Here is a 6,170-nt window from a genome sequence, read left to right as displayed (position 1 = left end):
CTTGAACAGATTTATCAGGCAAGACTTCCCTTGACAGAAACCATGCTGACTTTGACTTTCATTTTATTATGAATAAAATTCAAAATTTATTTTGATTTTAAGAACTGTTCCTCTATGCTAGGCCGGATCAGCCATGATCTTATTGAATGGTGGGGCAGGCTCGATGGGCCAAATGGCCGACTCAGTGCCTACATCACTTGTCATCAAAAACTGTTGAATCGAGGCCATAGTGAGCAACACGATCTTGCTGCACTGACATCCGTTGCCATTGTTACGGATCCCGTAACTGGGTCACTTACCAGCAAAGATAGAGAGCTCCATTGAAATCTGATGATACTATTTTTAACAGTATTTATTAGTAAAAATACACAAAAATAATATCAATACAAGTATACAGATAATATACATCATCAATACTAAATCTAAAAGTGGGGGTATAATAATAATCAATAAGAAATAAGCTCTATCATTGTCTAGGGGATAATGTATTGTCTGATGGAAATATAAAGTTCACTCAGTTCATGCAGGCTGCAGCCTTGGGGGACCGCTGGGTTGCAATGGTTGGAGAGAGAGAGAGATTTGGAAGAAAAACTTGCCGATTTTCCTTTTATGATTTTGATCAGTCGGAGTCTCGTTGGTGTGGCCGTTCACTTGTGGCCTCTCCTTTAGCTAAGCCGTTCTTCCGTGATGAGCCCGCCACCCTGGCAAGGGAGGACGCACACAAGCCCCCCACCGGCTGTCACTAGTAAACGCTGTCACGGGATTTCTAGCGTTTCTCCTGGTGCGTCTGAAGGGGATGTTCCCCAGACCCTCTTTTATCCTTACTCACGGGGTCTCAGATGTCAATCAGGTTGGGATGATGCAATCCCTCAACCAGACCACTCTAGTTGTCCCCTGAGGGTTTCCAATGAATAGTACAGTACTCAATACACAATTCTGTCTCCAAGAGACAATAGCCGTTATCAGTGGTTCCGTTTCGCTGAGGCCAGGACACATTCCAAACCCTGTGTATTCTGGACGTCTGTCTCTCATTTCCTGGGTCTCAGACCCAAATTAATAGCAATCTTGTGATTCTCAAAAAGGAGGGGGCGACATTGTACCTTTCAGCCCCTCAGAGTTGCGTCACATTCGTAACACCCCCTTCCTTCTAAGATTTTTACTACAGGTAAAAATTAATTAATACAGTCTTACAGGATTCCAGAATATAACACAATACAAAAGAGTTTTTTTTTCACTACAGAGTAATACAGTTATACATTCAATTCAGCATCTAAACACTTAACGATTACATTGTCACTCCTTTAATATCTTAACATCTTGCACCTTAATAAATTCTTGTAGCATCAGACTCCAATTTAATAACCACCTATTTTTATTCCTTTTCTTCAGCAAACAAAACTAAAGAGTGTGATCTTAGCTTACATGTATATTACAAAAGTTCATGCAAATACTAATCTTTATTTTACTTTCAAACTTAACAGTCAGTCTTCCATGGGGTTGTCTTTATTAGTTACATGCTTTGCCGAAATCCCTTAAAACCGGATCCTGTTATTTAAAGTGGCATCCCGTCAACCCTCACCCCTTTTCCAGTTAACTCCCACGTGGTTAGCTTGTGCACCAGTGTAGAATAGGCTTTTGCATGCTCCTTTCATAGGAGTTATTTTATCAACAGTGTTTTCCAAACGTATCCCATTTGCTGAATTTCCACACAATACTTTACTTTTAAGCAAGTCGTTAATTTTATCTTCAGGACCCTTCATGCTATTAGTTTTCAGTTTAAGATCTGCAAGCGATCCCTCTCTGTCCAAACAGCATTTCAAATTCTGCCTCTTCACAGCACACTCTTGAATAACAATAGCACGTGGGGCACCTTTCCATTCCAAATCAACCTGTAATTGATTCACAGGCACCATGTTACCAAGCCATTGTCCCTGTAGCCTGGTTGCTGCTTCTGACATCAATCCAGACTTTAACTTTTCTTCATTCAATTTAGGAACTACACTTTTCCCTTTCCCTTCAATAATAATATTCACCTCACCACCTTTTATCTCCTCACTAACTTTTAACACACCTTCGAACACAAACAACTGGGAATTCTCACTTCCCAATAGTACCAAGGTTAACCCTTTCTTCACTGAACCAAGTCCATCTGACCCACAAGGACTGCATTCCTTTTCAACTGAATCAAATACCTCAGACTTTTTCTGAGTTCCATTACTAGGTTCAGTACCACGTGCATCCCCATCTTGAACACACTCAAAAGGGACATCTGCCTCTTCCAGGCTTTCAATACCCGTACCCTTTTCAAATTCTAAGTTCCCCTGATCCTCCCAGTTACTCTCTGGGCAACTCCCTTCCGGAGTATACTCCACCCTGTGGGCTGAAACAACCTCATCTGCCAACCCAGCAGACTTCTTCAAGGTAATGGCATCCTTTTCATCTAGGACTGCCCTCATTTCATTATCGGGAATACATTTAATATTTTCAACTTCTTCGAACAGTTCTGTCAAACCAGACAGATCATTCATGTCCAACCCTGGACCTTCTAACAGCCTTATCGGTTTCTCATTTTTACTCCGTGCCTCTATAAATCTCCTCCTGGCTAAGGGCAGGTCTACATCCTTGCCTTTACTCTCTTTCACCTCCCTGTTCTCCGTTTTACCACCCTCTAACCCCTCTTGGTACAGGGTCGGTAAAAATGTCTCAGCCAAATTGATACTGGCCTGATTTAAACTGGTCTCGTTCTCAGCTGCCTCTCTCGACATGCTGCAAGTGGTCGCGCATGCGAGATAGATCTTGGAATCTAGGGGCAGGTCCTCAACACTTACAGGCTGGCTTGTCAGCTCCATGGCTGACCAAACGTCACCACCAGCTAAATCGTTACCCAGAAGGAGGTCTACGTCAGTTCTCGGAAATTCTGATCGCACCCCTATTTCAACTGGTCCAGACACCAGCTCACAATTTATAATGATCCTATGCAAAGGCACCGCTTCTGTCCCTTTTCCTATGCCTCTCAAAGGTACCTCTCCAGTCTCATGACCAAAATCTAGTACCGTACAGCGAATCAATGACAGCTCAGACCCAGTGTCTCTCCAGATCCGCACTGGAACTGGTGTGTCTCCCTCTTTCACAAACATGGTTCCTTCTGAAATAAATTTCTCAGGCCCCTCTCATATTCTGTCTACCTGGGGCTCTCTCGTCAATTTACTGATCACCACAATACATCCTGTAGGGACTGCTGCTCTCCGTTTTCCTATCTCCTTCCTCAGAGCAAGGCACTTAGATGCAATATGACCCACCTTTCCACAATTAAAACAGGTCAAGCCAGGAACCCTCCTGTCCTCTTGCCTTTCCTCCTCCTTATTTTTACCGCTAGCTCCTGGCTGGATCTCTGCCTCAGCCAGCGGGCTTTCTCTACTGTTCCTATGGTCTATCTGGTAACTTCTATTTGAGGAAAACTTTGTCTTGTGGGTTAGGGCATATTCATCTGCGAACCTGGCAAATTCGGATATGGACTTATTCGGCTTCTCATTCAAGTACATCCGGATATCATCCAAAACACAACCTTTAAATTCCTCAATCAGAATTAACTCCCTGAGACGCCAAAAATCTTCTTCCACCATTTCTGCTGCACACCAACGATCCAAGAGACCACCCTTCTCATAGGCAAACTCTGCATACGTCTGATTCCACCCTTTCTTTAAATTTCTGAACTTTTGTCTATAGGCCTCAGGTACCAATTCATAGGTCTGAAGAATGGCCTCCTTTACTTTCTCATAATTCTCTGACTGCTCCTCCTCCATGGACAACGCCGCATATGCCCAACGTGCCTTCCCTTTTAACACACTTTGTAACAACGCCACCCACTGATCTTTGGGCCACTTCTGACTCACTGCTACCTTTTCAAAATGCAAGAAATAACTATCAACATCCGTCTCCTCGAACGGAGGTACTAACCTAAACTCCCTACTAACGTTAAATCTCTCCTCTTGGTCTGACCCCTGAGCTGTTCGCACTTGCCTTAACTTCTCCAGGTCCAAGTCATGTTGCCTCTGTTTCTCCTTCTCCCCATACTCCCTCTCCTTTTCGGCCCTTTCCTTCTCTTTTTCAGCTGCTTCCAGCTGTTTTAACTTAATTTCATGCTCCCTCTGCTTCTCAGCTCTTTCCTTCTCCCTTTTCACCTCTAACTCCTTTAGCTGGAGCTCATACTGCCTTTGCTTGTCGGCTCTTTCTTTTTCCTTTTCAGCTGTTTCCAGCTGTTTTAACTTAATTTCATGTTCCAACCTTAATTTCTCCAACTCTAACTGAGCCGTCCCACTTTTCAGGGATATTTTCCAATACCTCAGCCGAAAACACATTCTTCACAATATAATACTGAGTTATGGCCCTCCGCACCTCCCGCTTTTTCATCGACAACCTCACCTCTGCGAGATTTAGTCCTTTCACAATATTTATGAAGTCTGACTTTGTGGCCGCCTCTAGCACCTCCAGAGTCGGGTTTTCTATAAATTCATCTACGTCCATCTTTGCTGGTTTCCCATCTGGTTACACATGCAACCAGATCCAAGTTTGGACTTAAAAGCCCGATTTACTGGCCCTCCAATTTGGTATCAAATCTCGAGATAAGGCCCCCACTTTGTTACGAACCCCGTAACTGGGTCACTTACCAGCAAAGATAGAGAGCTCCATTGAAGTCTGATGATACTATTTTTAACAGTATTTATTAGTAAAAATACACAAAAATACTCTCAATGCAAATATACAGATAATATACATCATCAATACTGAATCTAAAAGTGTGGATATAATAATAATCAATAAGAAATAAGCTCTATCGTTGCCTAGGGGATAATGCATTGTCCAATGGAAATATAAAGTTCACTCAGTTCATGCAGGCTGCAGCCTTTGGGGACCGCTGGGTTGCAATGGTTGGGGAGAGAGAGAGAGAGAGAGAGAGAGAGAGAGAATAAAAACTTGCCAATTTTCCTTTTATGATTTTGATCCGTCGCAGTCTCATTGGTGTGGCCGTTCACTTGTGGCCTCTCCTTTTAGCTAAGCCGTTCTTCCGTCATGAGCCCGCCACCCTGGCAAGGGAGGACGCACACGAGCCCCCCACCGGCTGTCGCTAGTAAACGCTGTCACTGGATTTCTAGCGTTTCTCCTGGTGCGTCTGAAGGGGGTGTTCCCCAGACCCTCTTTTATCTTTACTCACGGGGTCTCAGATGTCACTCAGGTTGGGATGATGCAATCCCTCAACCAGCCCACTCTGGTTGTCCCCTGAGGGTTTCCAATGAATAGTACAGTACTCAATACACAATTCCGTCTCCAAGAGACAATAGCCGTTATCAGTGGTTCCGTTTCGCTGAGGCCAGGACACATTCCAAGCCTTGTGTATTCTGGATGTCTGTCTCTCATTTCCTGGGTCTCAGACCCGAATTAATAGCAATCTTGCGATTCTCAAAAAGGAGGGGGCGACTTTGTGCCCTTCGGCCCCTCAGAGTTGCATCACATTTGTAACACCATGTTCCTCACATCTGTCTGACCCGAATTCAGGCCAGTGAATTCAGGAATTCACTTCTGACACTGTAAAATTATCAGTTGGAGGAGCAAGCACCTTGTATTCCGTCTGGGTGGCCTCCAACCTGATGACATGAACATCCATTGCTATAACCTCCAGTAATTTCATTCCCTACCCCCCAACACTTCTTTCCTTTTCCATTCCCCATTCAGACTCCCCTTTTAATCCTCACCTGCCCATCACCTCCCCTGATGCCCTCCTCCCTTTCTCCCATGGTCCACTCTCCTCTCCAATCAGATCCCTTCTTCTTCAGCCCTTTACCTCTTCCACCAATCACCTCCCAGCTTCTCACTTCATCCCCCCCCCCGTCCCCCACTTCCCCCTCACCTGCCCACTATTGCCTTTATCATTTAATCACAAGAGATCCTGCAAATGCTGGACATCCAGGGTAATTCACACAAAGTACTGGAGAATAACCCTCTACTGATGCTGCTTGACCTGCTGAACTCCTCCACCATTTTGTGTGTGTTCAACTATCAGCTGCCTGCTTCCTCTCTCCCTACCCTCTCATTCTGGCTTCTTCCCACTTCCTCTCCAGTCCTGATGAAGGGTCTCAGCCCAAAACGTTGACTGTTTATTGGTCTGTTGTGTG

The sequence above is a fragment of the Hypanus sabinus genome, chromosome 26 (genome assembly GCF_030144855.1).
Source record: "Hypanus sabinus isolate sHypSab1 chromosome 26, sHypSab1.hap1, whole genome shotgun sequence".
In the NCBI taxonomy this organism is placed as follows: Eukaryota; Metazoa; Chordata; class Chondrichthyes; order Myliobatiformes; family Dasyatidae; genus Hypanus; species Hypanus sabinus.
This window is presented reverse-complemented; position numbering follows the sequence as displayed.